This window comes from Grammomys surdaster, unplaced genomic scaffold, assembly GCF_004785775.1.
Source record: "Grammomys surdaster isolate TR1022 unplaced genomic scaffold, NIH_TR_1.0 65, whole genome shotgun sequence".
Lineage (NCBI taxonomy): Eukaryota > Metazoa > Chordata > Mammalia > Rodentia > Muridae > Grammomys > Grammomys surdaster.
The window spans coordinates 18,341,861-18,356,370 of NW_021604567.1; the positions used below are offsets into that span (position 1 = coordinate 18,341,861).

Here is a 14,510-nt window from a genome sequence, read left to right on the forward strand (position 1 = left end):
CTGTGTAGCCCTGGCTGTCCTGGAACTCACTCTGTAGACCAGGTTAGCTTTGAACTCTCGAACTCAGAAATCCACCTGCCTCTACCTTCCAAATGCTGGGATTAAAGGCGTGCGCCACCACTGCCCGGGACCTCCTCACTTCCTAATCCCCATATTAATTGTCTTCCCGTCAGCTCCTCCTTGGTCTTCTTGTTCCCTCAGCTTGGCTCCAAAAACCAGTTACCTTCTTAGTTATTAACGTTGAGACAATAAGACAGCATGACCGGAGCCTATGAGATGACTCAGTGGAGTAAGGGTGCTCAATCCTGACGATGCGAGTTTGATTCCTGGAACCCACTTGGTGGAAGGAGAAACCACTCCTACAAGCTAACCTCTGACCTCCACACACATGCGCAGTGGCATCTACACCCCTGACATAAAAAGGCGCAGTAAGTAACTCTAAGAGCAAAACCAAACTGGTCATATCCCAGACATACTAATCAGTTGAACCAAACGCTGAACGTAGAAAGTGTTGACCTTCAGTGAGGGTGACCTCGGAAACATTATGGTTTGCTTTTTTGGTAGTATCTACCATTTTGCCGTTAGTCCTGGGACACAGCACGATTGCCAACGCAGTTCCTAGACCAACCAAAATACATCACCTGAAGTGTTTGAAACAAGCTGATAACACAATCTGAATTGGAACAAGATTCCTAGCAATTCCACAGCTCCACAGAGTGCCAGCAAAACCAGGCTGCACACTGGAAATGACCTGCTTCAAACCCATCAATCTCATGCCTCAGAAACCAGTCTGGGCGCCGTCTTCTTATCCCGTGAAGAGACCCTGAATCTGAGGTCGGTTCCCTAGTATAGCAGTTTTTAAGGTGTGGTAATTGTCTGAATTTGCTTTCCTTTACTGGGCCTGGTGGCTTAGACTGCAATCCCAATGCCTAAGAGGTAAAGGCCTGAGGACCAGTCTGGGCTACATGAGACTTTCTGGGGAGGAGTGGGGAGGAATTTCTATTTCTCAAAATTGCGCGCTGCTGCTCCTGGTGGCAGTTTGACCGCTACATTTAAGAAAATTACTGGCTGAAAATAGCTCACCCATACTTGTAAAGCCACACACAATTTGGTCACAGAGCCAGCTTCCAGCCCACCCATGATTCTCTCCAGCAAACCACCCAAGGCTTGTCTGGTTTTCCCGAGGCCAGAGGAACTTGTGCAGCATGAAAGAAACAACCCCAACCCCCAGCAGCCTGCTTTCCAGTCCCATGACTTACAGGTGCCCCTCCAAACCTTTAGCAACCTGCATTGGACACCCATGACTTACAGGTGTCCCTCTCTGATAATTAAGCTTTCGTGTCTTAAGCCTCCCTTTCCACAGAGACTTTCATTTGGTTAAGTTCAGTTGTAACTTCTCTGTAAAATGTGTCCTTTGGGATTGAGGTCAGTGAACTCCTCCAGGGTGGAAAATGACCAGAATCCGAGCCAAACTGGCTCTAGGAGCGGGTCACACTAGCCTCTGGATCCAGCAGAATAAGGCTTTCCTGTGTTCCATATGGTCGGCGGCCCTAGACCTTTCCCAGCCAGAGTCAGGAAAGAAGGAGGAAGGAAAAATGGCACCCAGTGGGTGGGGAGAGTGATGGAAAGTCACCTAGCGTCCTGGGCCTTCTCGATCCCGAATCTTCTCACTCTATCACCAAGTTCTGGAAAAACAGAGGATCAAACAACGGCAAGCCACCCTAAACCTTGCCACTTTGCGGGGCATTCTGCTGTCCCTGGTCGGAGGGTGGTGGGGGTGGGCGTTGTCCTGGTATTTGCTCAGGTGGTAGACCTGAGCCGGAGCAGCATCGGAGGTGGCACCTGTGCCTCCGGCATTGAATACCGAGCCGCTTAGGGTGGTGCCGGAAGCCTGCGCTAGTGGCCTGGGGGGGGGGGGGGGGGGGGGTTCGTGGGTCTCGGTAAAACGCTTTCCACGTGATGTCGTAGCCCTATGTCAGGCTTCTAAAGGCGACCTGGGGAGTCAGTAACACGAATCTCCCGCCAGCTACTGCTGGCTCCTCCGGGCCTTCGCATCCCGCTCGACACCAGGGACTAGCGCTCGCGTCTCCGCGTTGGCGCTTCTTCCCGCGCTCGGCTTGGTGGTGCAGCTCAGACACCGGCTCTTGCCGCACGCCCAAGTAAGGCACAGCTGCGGGGTGGCACCGCCCTGCCCGCCGTCCACCTTTCTGCGCACCTGCCTCCGGGGCGGGGCGGAGCGGGGCGGGGCCGGTGAGCCGGCGCAGGTCACGGCTCGGACGCTGGAGGGGGCTGTGGCTCTCTGCCGTCCCCAGGCGGTGCCCAGGCTCCCCCTGCCGAGGGCTCGGCCCAGGCCCTGGGAGGGGCGGCGGTGGCCCGCACTTCCCGCTCACCGGCCTCGGAGGCGGCTGGTCCTGGCGTGGGCGCAGCGGCTGCGGGGAGCGGGGAGCCGGGTGAAGGTGCGGGGCGGGGACGCGGCCACCGCCCGCTCTGCGCCGCTCCTCCCCACGCGAGTGGCGCTCGGGCCGGGCGTCGAGGCGGCCGCGGCGACCCGGAGCGCGCTCCCCACCCACCCCGCCTGCTCCGCCCTCCCCTCCGCCCCGCGCCACCTTTGATGGCTCGGACCTCGGCCGGCCGCCGCCTGCCTAGCTCGCGCGCCCGCCGCTCGCCGCCCGCGGGGACCCCTCGCTCGCCACCGCCGCGCCCTCGCCAGCCCTGCAGCCCGCAACGCGCAGCCGGGAGCCGGAGCCGCCGAGGTAGGAGGCGTGCAGCGAACAATGACCGCGGCGGGAGGGCGGCCGCCGGGGTGGACCGGGCCGCGGCGGCAACTTGTGCGAGTCCCCGCTCCCGCGGCCCTGGGCGCGGGCCGAGCTGGCTGCGGAGTCCGCGGGAACGGTCCCGCCCGTAGCCGGCGGCCGCAGGCCCCGCAACAATAGCAAGAGCCCCGGCTCCTTGGGCACCCGTGGAGCTCACCTCCGCGGACCTGGGCTGCGGGGCTCTGAGGTCGTGGGTTCCCCTCTTGGCTTCCCCTCCTCGGGCGCCCCTCCCCCGCTTCCTCCCATCCCACCCTGCTTGGTGACAGCGCCCCCGACGCCTCTTCCGGACCTCAGGCTGCAATCTCGGCTCTAGAGGTCGGTCCCCGGGCCGCGCGGGTGCCACTGTGCCGCCGGGTCACCGCAGCTCGCCCACGCGGGGCGAGAGCCTCCCGGTGGGTGACAAAGAGGAACACGCCCTCTTAAGTTAGATTTTGTTTCTCTTTGCTCTGTGCCTTATGGAGGGGAAAGTTTTTTTTTTCTTTCCCTTTTTAAAGCACAGGATATATCATAATTTTGTGTGGAGGGTGCATTTCAGAATTTCTGATTGTGGTTTTTACGATTTAAGTTCGGGAAACTTTAGTCTTTGTGATCCATCCGGACCCCTGTGAGTGAGCGCCTTAGACCTAGGGGTCGTGGAGGGGTACCAGATTCCTTGATGGGACCCGGAAACCAGCGGCTGACTGGGGTTTTCTAGAGTCCCCTAGAACAGGGAGAGGTAGGGCTCACAAAGGAACGAGGTTTGAGACGTGCTGGTGAAGATGTGGGAGCGAATAACTGCCTCTCATCTGGAACAGTTTACCAGGCTCAGCCTCTCGCACCCCTCCCCCCCTCCGGAGTTCAGTGGCCTCCGGCTGTTTCATTTATTTTTGTTTCAGCCTTCCTCCGTGCTAGTTTCCCGCGTTTGACTCCCTTAGCCCTGGCCCCTGCCCATGGTTACCACCCCCCACCCCGACTTCCATACCCTCCCTTCAGTAGGCAGCATTTTCGGACCATAACCTCGACCCAAGGATGGGCCATGTTTAATGTGCTTTGCACGTGGGGACTTGGCCAAGCCCACTTAAGAACATTCCCCTAGCGTTGTCTTGCTTTTCTTTTTTGTATCTGAACAAGGAATGGAGGAGGGAGGAAAAGCCTTTTGGATTACGAACGCTTTAGTGAGGAGTTACCTTTAAACATTGGTTTGGTATTTTTAAGTCTAAGGCGGGACCCTTCTCATACCCCTGTCGTTTTCCCTTGGCCCCACAGTTCTTGCTGGCGTCTTAGTCTCAGCTTTTCAGGTGGGTGGGTCCCTGACAATGCACGTCTTCCGTGGGCATGGCATCCACACAGCCCACTTTATATTCCTGCAGCATCGGTCTGCAGCAAGACACTAATATTGGACCTTCTCCAAGCACAACGAAACGTTTGTGTTTTTAGTATGTCTGGCTAATAGCTCTGCTTCTGGGTAAAATAAATAGAAGCATTATTGGGCAGTGACTGGTCAACTGGGGGAGTCGGTGATGTAGATAGTGAGCAGATGTCTGCCAAACCCACAGGAAGCTAGAAATACACGGTCATCGATGAGGTAACTACCTCCTCATGGCGGGGGGAGTAGTGTAGGCAGAACTGTGGTGTGCTCCTCTGACTTGGGATATGCTGTTAAGATTTAGGAGTTCTCTTAAGTTGGGATCCTCCCGAAGTTAGGTATACGATGCAAACATCCCCCTCCCGACTCTACTTCCTTTTCTGATAGGATTTTTTTTGTTTGTTTGTTTTGTTTTTTCGTGACAGGGTTTCTCTGTGTAGTCCTGGCTGTGTTGGAACTCACTCTGTAGACCAGGCTGGCCTTGAACTCAGAAATCCGCCTGCCTCTGCCTCCCAAGTGCTGGGATCAAAGGCGTGCGCCACCACCGCCCGGCTTGTGATAGGATCTTAGAGTGTATCCCTGACTGGCCTAACTGGAGATCTTCCTGTCTCGGTCATCCTGAGTGCTAGGATTATAGATAGGCGTGCATATGATGTGTATTTTTAGTGTACTTTTCTACACTGGTATTCTCTTATTGGGCATTGATATTGGGATCATTGATTTTGTGACCTTTTTTTGTCCTTTTTTTTTCATTAAAGGAATTATCCAAGGGAAAATATTTAAAGATGAAGATTATATAAGTAATATTGAAAAGAGAGAGGAGGTGTGGGACCGCACAGGAAATCCCAGTGTCCTGGAGGCAGAAGCCTGGAGCTGGAGCTCATAAATTCAAGGCCAGCCTTAACTCCAATCTCAATAACAGAAAGGAGGGGTGGGGAAAGAATGCCTGATAGTTAAATTCACTTGGGAAAATGAGTGGATGTTGGAGAACTCTAGATAGGAAAAAGAAAAACCGAAGTTTTGCATGCTGGCTTTACTTTGGAAAAACAACCTGGTGATACTCTGAGAGAATCAAGGAGGTTGTGACTTTGTAGACTTAGTGTTTCTCTGGCATGATGTATTGGTCATCTTAAACCAATCTTTTGTGATTTGACTTTGCTTGCTGCAGGGAATGGTTTAGCATTTTTGAGAACTCCTCTCTAAAAGAACATGCTATAATACAGAGAGGCCTCAACAGCCCTGTGACACAGTTCTGGGAGTCCTTTCTTCCAGGACTGGCAGGGATGCCCTGCCTTGTCTGGGAGAGGAGGAGGGCCTCAGGAGGCTGTATGTCTTCCGGCTCTGTATATCTTCCGGCTGTGTTTCTCTTGTGGTTTGATACTTTTGATGGAAGGGAGCTGTAAGCTTACTTGGTGCAGTGTTCATCCTGGGTTCTGTCCGTAGCCTTGAATACACCAGGTGTGGTGGCTCGTGCCTGTAACACTGGCCCTCTGGAGGTAGAGTATCAAGTGTTCAAGGTCACATTTGGTTATACTTGCATTATGAGTTTGAGGCCAGCCGGGATTACACACATGCATACGCAGAAAGGAGAGAGTTCTCCCAGTGGACTCTTGAACATAAGTGGTTGAACTGCTTTTTCTTGCCCTTTAATGGCTGACATTTATGCTGTGGCATTACTAGATTGTAGTCCTCTGGCCCTCCGTGACACAGGTTTGGCTGTAACCCTCGTTAACCACTTCCATGTAACCAAGGTAAGAGCCAGATGGTCGTCATTAAGATTACTGGAAATGCCAACTTCTCCATCCACTTATGGCAATTACTGCTTTTGTTTTTAAATCAAAAAGCCCCCTAGGGGGAAAAATGCTTGTTTCAATCGAGAGAAGCAGACTTTAGTGGAGCTATCCTTCCCTTGGTTTGAGTCAGTCGAAAACGTTTTGGTGTGCTTTGAACAAAGTGGGTCATTGATACATTGTTTAGACATGGTACTCTGAGCTTGCTTCTTGTGAAATAAAGGAAGGACCAGCCTACTGCTTGACTGACATTGGGCGCATGCACATGAGCTTTCAGCGGTGTTTGGATTCTGCTGTGGTATAGAAATTATAGTCTGCAAGATTTGGAATTAATGTGGGATTCATCATTTACACAGAATTTTATGTGATAACCTGTCGCTTGTGTATACATTAAAACAAAAATGCCACAGGCCCAACTAGGTCGCCTTTAATGAACTCTGCAATGTATCAATAAACCCAGTATGGCAGTAGTCACTTTGTTTTGCCTGAAGACTTTTGGAGAAATGCTTTTCATAAAGGTGATTTATTACTAATCTCAGAGGAAGACTTAGAAGTCAGATTGTGGTACTTTCAGCTTTTCCTTCTTATTATTTCTGGATCTAGGATAGAGCCTGGAACATAACAACCCCTCAGTACATATTTGTGGAGTGAATAAACATGCTTAGCTTTTAATGCTCTTTTAAATTAGTCCCTGGATTTTTTTTTTTTTTTTAAACTGGGGACACTTGACCATGGATAGGTTGCAGTTCTGGGGATATGAGAATTTGGTATTTGACTTTATATTCACTTCATTGTAATTGAGCAATTTGGTCCTTAAACATGGCTGACATGTAAAAGACACACTCTTTTTTTTACGTGCACATAAAAATGATGGAATGAAAACATGGAAAAAAAAACTTACCTGTGTCCCACCACCTCTTCCCAAATACTGTGTTAATATTTTTAAACCCACCCTTTTATCCAGTTGCTTCTCCAACTGGAATGGATGTTTCCTCTAGTTCTTGCCTGGATAAGGCAGCTGTGTTCTGCACTCTGTCTTGAACACAGAGGCTTCTGGGATTGTTTTCCTTTCTGACAGCACTGCCTCCTGGAATTCCATTAACACATCTGTCCATAGTCCTCTCTTTTTGAGCTCCTTAAGTATCTTTGTTTCAGAAGGATGGATTGTGGAGATGTGGAATTCTCAGCGGCAGTTCCTGTGGTATTCAGCCAGCTAACTGTTATTTTTGAATGGTCTAGCTTTTCTTTGGGGTACGGTGTGGTTTTGCTGTAATGGGTCTAGGTGTCATGTCTTTTCTGATTTATATTTATTCCTGTCTTTTTTTTTTCCTCCTCTTCTCTTTCTTAGCCATCCCAGGTGGCTCCTTTCTGCTCCTCAGTGATTCTTACAGGACTTGGGCTGTGATACCCAGATGTGGTATCAAGATCTATCTTGGGCCACCAGGTTGTTTGTGAGTTTGGTGTTCATGAACAAAGTTCCTAAGAACATCTGTAGACAGGTCTTTGTGTGGAAGTATGTTTTCACTGTTTCTGCTGGCCTCATGAGGTGTTTGTTGACGTGCCATCTATTTTCTAGGGGTTTGCCCTGTTTTACAGTCCCACCTGCCAGGCTCTGTGACTCTTCTTCACTTGCACTTGGAATTGTCAGTTCTTTCATTTTAGTCCTTTAGAGGGACATGAGATAATAGTGTGAAGTAGTTCTGCTTTATATTTCCCCAGTCAACTGTATGTCTGCTTTTTGTATGTCTTCTACATTATTGTTGTTGTCTTGGTGTGTGTGTGTGTGTGTTCTTTGGCTGTATTGAGTACACTTGTCATGAGTGAACTGCACATACCCAGGACCACTTTCCTTATAGTTGTGACTCTCTACACCTCTGGACACACATCTCTTGTTACATCTTTGTCCTTCCAATATTTTCATCCGTTCATGTATTTTATCTTCATCACTTTTTAATTCCTTGTTGTGTTTTTATTGTCTGTGTATGCACATGGGTTTGTATGGACGAACACAGATGTGTCCATCAGAGGACCACTTGCAGGAGTCAGTTCTCCCTGTCTGTCATGAGAGCTGGTAAGCTTAGCACCAAGAGCCTTTACCTGTTGGGCCTGTCTTGTGGACCATCTTCATTTTGCATTGCTGTCTTTTGAAGAGCAGACATTCTTAGCAAAATGTTTCACACAGTCTGATTGTTGTATGTGTTGATGGTCAGGAGATGTATTCAGCTTTGGGGAATAACAGTTCTTGTACGAAAGGAAGGGGATGACTGTGGCCGTGCTCTGGCCGCCATTCTTCATGGGACAGTTTTGTTCTTTCCTAAATAAATTCACTGAGAAAGACAGGAGATGGGAAACAAACAAACAAACAAACACAACAACCTGCTTGTTTGGAAAATAGAAATAAATGAGTGCTTATTACGATCAAGTAAACAGGGTTTCTTTTTTAAAAAAATTCAAATTGGGTTGTATTGTTTCACAGATGGAAGGAATATGAGAAAGAATTAGTTTTTTTTTTTTTTTTTTTTTGTTTGTTTGGTTGGTTTTTCGAGACAGGGTTTCTCTGTGTAGCCCTGACTGTCCTGGAACTCACTCTGTAGACCAGGCTGGCCTCGAACTCAGAAATCCGCCTGCCTCTGCCTCCCAAGTGCTGGGATTAAAGGCGTGCGCCACCACCGCCCGGCGAGAAAGAATTAGTTTTAAAATCAATTAAGAACAAGAACAAACTGGAACCCTGTGCAGAAAGCAAGTTCTAACATCCTATTTTTAAAAACTCATTTGTGGCTGGGCATGATGGGACATGTTTTAATCCCAACACTCTGGAGGCAGAGGCAGGTAGGTGGATCTCTGTGAGTTCAAGGCTAGCCCAGTCTACAGAGTGAGTTCCAAAACAGCCAAGACTACATAGAGAGGCCTTGTCTCAAAAAAAAAATTTATTTGTAAGTCTGTGTATGTGCACAGGAGTGAAGGTGCCCACAGAGGGCAGAGGTGTTAGATGCTCCCAGGACTGGAGTTCCAGGCAGTTGTGAACATCTTTGTGTGGCTTCTGGGAACTGAACATGCACTTTGGGCTAGAGCAGTGCATCCTTTAACCACCGAACCATCAGCAGTGAGGTGCTTTAGGGCGTCCACAGCTGACTATGGGTTCCCAGGTTCCCAGGAGTCTCACCTTCCTGGCACAGTCTTTATATCAGTTAAGTAACATAGGCAAGGAAGACTGTTCTCCTAATTTTTAATTGTCCTGTCCACTTAATATAAATGACAGACATTGATGAGATCTCCAACCTATCAATAGAGGTCTTGAGGAATGGGAGGAGAACTCCCACCTCAGAGGGTCCAATGTCTTTAAGGAAAAGTTTTTTTTCTATCCATCTGCCCTGTGATTCCTAGCCTGTTGCTTTGTGCCCTTGGGCTTGTTACCTCTGGTTAACTGGATGCCGCTGCCTAATTAGCTGTTGTAACTGGTGGCCCCTGCAATCCCCCCACCCGATGCTGTCTCTTTGGTGGTGTTAGATCAACAGTGAGTTATTTGGGTAGGCTCCTTGAAGCTCCTTTGTTGCTGAGAGAATGGCTTCCCAGAATCCTCCAGTATCTGGGAAGTTTGCTGATGGGTGTTCCAGGGAAAGAGCCCCGAAGACTAGATGGGATACCTGTGCCACAGCAGCTGTGTTGTGGTTTGGGCAGAAGGAGAACAGAGGTAGAAGATGGAGCCAGAGCCTGTAAGTGTGTTGTAGATTCCTATGGGCTTCAGGCACCCATGCCTGCCTTATTAAGTAATATTAGCCTGTACTAAATAGTGCATTTATTTACTTTCTATCCCTCCTTGGGTTGGGCTATACCAGAAAGATTCCCATTCAGAACATTATGGAAAGAATTTACCTTTCATCTACCATATAACACTATTTTCAAGAAAATGGTTTAATATGTATTTTTCTGTGCAAGTGATTGGGTGGGTGTGATAGTTAATCTCAGGTGTCAGTGTAGTGAGATCTCCAACCACCTGGGTGGGAGATGGCCTCTGGGGGATTATGTTTATTAGGTTAATTGAGGTGGGTAGACCTGTCCACTGTAGGTGGTGCCATTCCCTAGGCTGTAGCTGTTGTGTTGAGTGGAGAGAGGAAGCCCAGTAGTGGCTGGCATTCATTTCTCTTTGCTTCCTCACTGGGGTGTGATGTAACCTGCTGCTTCAAGCTCTACTGCTTTGGCTCCTCCTATGGTGGATGCTTCTCCTATGGTGCATGCTTCTCCTATGGTGGACACACTTCCTTTGATGGATGCTCCTCCTATGGTGAACACTCTTCCTTTGGCTCTTCTTATGGGTGAATTGTGAGCTGAAATAAGCTCCCTTCCCTTAAGTTATTGTTGGGATATTTTGTCATAGCAACAGGAAAAGAAACTTAAGACAATGGAAATGTGAAGTCACTCTGAGGAGCAAACTATTTTTAAGCACCGTTTGATGCTTATGCAAACCATGCAGCTTAAGCATCCTTGAATTTGACCTCTTTTGGTGGTAGCCTTGGCACACATCATCTTAGAAGGACCTTTACCAGTTAGATCACACTTGGAACCCCAAGGAGTTCCGAGGAAAAAAGTGGTCCTCGACTTTTCTTTCACCTGGGATAGCACTCACATGAACCCTTATGCTGTGTAGGAGTCGTGAGGATGTTCATCTGGGGCCAATACATTTTCCTTCAAATGCCTCCAGTGCTTCAGTTCTGTAGCATCAGATTCGAGAGAGGCCAAGTGCTTGACTACAGGAGAGTCAGGAAAACCAGAGGTGGTGTGATGTGCGTGTGGATAGTCCCATGGGCTCTTGTGTTTGTTGCTCTTGCTGCTTGGAAGTCGGTAGAACTCTTAGGAGGTGGAACCTTGCTGGAGGAGGTAGGCTCCTGTTCTTGGTTCTACTTCCTGCCTGATGTCTGCTACCTGTTTCTACCAGGGTAAAGGGTCCCACCTATAAGCTCCTGCCACCACAGGGCCACCTGTTGCCAGGATGGACTGTATTCTCTCAAACTGTGAGCTCAAATGAACCCTTCCTCCTTCAAGATGCTTCCTGTTGGGCATTTGATCACACAACAAGGAAAGGGACTCACAGAGGAGGTTACCCAAATGAGCCAGTGATGATCTTACTGAGTTTGCTTGTGTATTTATCCATGAACATGAGTTGTTGCTTCTCAAGACTATCTTTTAAGGCTTAGAGGATAATGGACCAGTGGTTCTCCACCTTCATAGTGCTGGGATCTTTTAATACAGCCGGTGTTGTGGTGACCCCCAACCATAAAGTTATTTTGTTACTACATCATAACTGTAATTTTGCTGCTGTCACAAATCATAATGTAGATATCTGATCTGCAGTTCTCAAAGGGGTCTCGACCCACTGGTTGAGAACCCTTGCTCTAAACCGAACACCCTCTAATTTTGGGGTGTTCGGCTTGTGCTCACTTGTAAAAATTCATCCTGGCTGTGCTTGTTGACTCTTCATGTGCACTCACAGCAGGTGGGGGAGGGTTCCAGAACCCTCACTTGACTACACAGCCAGTTGTAGGCAGTGTTAACCTAATTGCATAGTATCCTGGGGAGGGGCTAGAGTATATAGGCCAAGAAAGACTGGGAGACAGGGGTTCCATCTATGTGTCTATGAGTTATCCCTTATTTCTACTGGGTAAGAACTCTGGTGTAGCCTTGTCAGGGAGAGGTACCCACACTCCTGTAGGTAATGGCTCACTTATGCCCTGTAAGGAAGCCAATAAACACATAGGTCTCCAGAGTGAGCTTTGTGGAATTGTGCCATAGTTTGTCATTAGGACCTTAGAAGGAGGGGTAGACATTGTTTGTGTCTTCTCCTGGGAAGGGGTTTTTAGCAGCAGCTGCAGATAAAAGCCATGTGTGCAGACAATTGCAGAATGTAGACCAATATTCTTATCTTTTCATTTAATCGGTACAGTCTTTCAAAAAAGCCGTTGAGGAGGCTCAGGGGTAAAGTGTTTCCCTAGCATGTGTGAAGTCCTCTGTTAGATCTTCAGTATCACCTAGAAAATCCACCACCATCACAGATAACCCCCAGGGGCTGGGGAGATAGCGCATGTGATAGAGTGCCTGCTGTGTAAGAATCAGGGTCTGGGTTTGATCTTTAGGACATATGTAAAGATGGCATGGTGTCACATACTTGTAATCCCGGCACTGGCGAGGTGCAGGCAGGTAGGTCCTTGTGTTAGCCCATTTTAGCCCTGTGCTAGCCCATTCACCCTGCTTTCGCACCACTTGTCAGCGTGCAGTGTTCCTGTCTCAGTGTTGTACATAACCGTTGAATAAGCATCTCTGTGCCTTTTATTTTTATCCCAAAGGACAAAAGCCTAGCTCCAGCCCTGCGAAGCAGGATGGGGGAGGTTTCAGTTCTTGCTTAGCTCTCGGCAGCAGACCAGGCAAGAGCAGAGGCAACTCAGGATCTGAGAGCTGGCTGCAGAGTCTCTAGCTCTGTGGCATGGTGCCTTGTATCTGGTGGTTGCTCTTTCCTGTACATCAGCATCTTTTGTGTAAGGTTTATTTCTCTCTCTGTCTGTGTCTGTGTGCATGCGCGTTTCACCTGTCCATGCATACAATTGCCGCAGAGGACAAGAAAAGGGAATCTCCCTGAAGCTGGAGTTACAGTCTGTGAGCCAACCAGGGTGGGTGCTGGGAACTGTACTTAGGTCCTCTTCAGGAGCAGCAAGTGCTCCTTACTCCTGGGCCACCTGTTCAGAGCCCTGGGAAGAAACAAGTCTGGTTCTGCTGGGTTTACGTTGCTGTAGCTGTATTTGAACCCCCATGTTTGCTGCTCTCTACAAGATTAACCAGAAATGAGCACTCTTGGGGTAGGGAGTGTCTGTGTACTTTGGGAGTGGCTGTCAAATGGTCTGTGGAGGGAGCTGTGGGGACAGCCAGATGACAGGCCCGTCCTGACCTCAGTTGCTTTTCAAGGCGCACAGAATGCCTAGGCACAGATAAGGAAAACCAGGGGTCTCCACAGGGGTCTCGCCCCACCTGCCAGGAGCTTGCTGAAGCTTTGGAGTTCATGATCTCTCTGTCTCTCTGTCTCTCTGTCTCTTTGTCTCTCTCTCCTCCCTCCCTTCCTCCCTCCCTCCCTCCCTCCCTCCCTCCCCCCCCCCTCCCTCTCTCTCTCCCTCTCTCTCTGTCTCTCACTCTGGAGCACTTTTAGGCTTCAAACCTGCTATGTAGCTGAGGCTGGCCTTATGAAACTCCCTGGCCTCCTGTCTCTGCCCTTTAAGTGCTGGGATCACAGGTTCATAACTCCACCCCTGGTTGCTCAGATGCTGCACTTCTGACCTGACATCCCACGTGAGGCTGTAAGTCTTTCATCCTTTGCAATATGTTATCCTCATGGCAACGTTCTCCCAACTCATGTTCAAACACACCCCTCGAGGATGAGGAGAGAGTTAGCACCTCCCCTGAGCGGCTCAGAGCATCCCTGTGCATCTAGGAGAAGATGGAGTGTGGTCAGTGTAGCCGCCTGCAGCCTGAGGGAATCCCACATGGTAAGGCCCATCCCCTACTCTGCTGTCTCCGTTTGTTAGAAGCACCAGTGACTGAAGTTGTTAGTTCTCTCAGCCCTAATCCATCTCCAGCAAGCAGGGCTGTTGTGTGATAATTCCAGCGTGTTGACAGGAAAGATACCGTTTGGCACACCCAAGCCTTGGCCATCCATCAAAGTCCTGGCCGAGGTGATGTCTGTTTCTGACTTCCTTTGGCACACCTTGGGAGGACACTGTTCAAGAACACAGACATATGGGCTGGGGATGCAGCTCATTTGGAGAGCCCTGTGCAGAGGTGAGGATCCAGGGACACTGGTGTCATCGTGCATAGCTGCTCTTATGTCTGGCTTTGCTGTCAGTGAATTCCTGGACGTCAGGAGCCACGATGTCTCAAACTTCAGCCATGGTTTTCCTGTACTTTGATTGATGAGTGAAAGTCTTAGTGTGGATTCATGAGTAACCTGCTAATCCCAATACCATCCCAGATTCCGGTCTTCACAAATTGCAAGTGGTACAAGGGACACTGTTGTAGATGTTGGGACACTGCAGAACAGAAAAGCCCTAGTGGACACACACACATGTACATATACATACACATACGCACACACACGCACATACATATACACACACATGCATGCACACATATGTACATGCATACATACATATGTATATATATGTCTATAGGTATGCACACACACACATATACCCAATATCTGATATTGAAAGGCATGGTAACTGTGGGGTACCTGGTCAAAGGCGTTTAATGCTTACAGTGCTCCAGAGAAAAGCTCGAGCAAGGGCTATAAAGGTGAGCAGTTTCTTTCTTCCCCAGAATACCTCAGCCAAATGCTCTTAGGTGCTTTGGATACAGATATAGAAAACCTGTCACCTAAGGGATAAAGCCATTTTCTCTGACAGCAATCTTTTATTGAGCACTTATGCCCTGTGCAAGAGGGTATGTGAGTTTTGTGTGTGTGTGTGTATGTATGGTATATGTATGTATGGTATGTGTGTGTATGTATATAAGGTATGTGTATGT

At 49.0% G+C, this 14,510-nt stretch overlaps 1 protein-coding gene across 2 annotated transcripts in view; it reads left to right on the plus strand.

Annotated features, from left to right (window-relative positions):
* Positions 1-2,694: 2,694 nt before the first annotated feature.
* The window catches only part of Farp1 (FERM, ARH/RhoGEF and pleckstrin domain protein 1), a 246,828-nt gene continuing 235,012 nt past the window's right edge, over positions 2,695-14,510 (plus strand). For both annotated transcript variants that reach the window (XM_028771320.1, XM_028771347.1), the window contains exon 1: positions 2,695-2,753. The gene's annotated coding sequence lies outside the window, so the exon portion shown is untranslated. The remainder of the gene's footprint in view (positions 2,754-14,510) is intronic.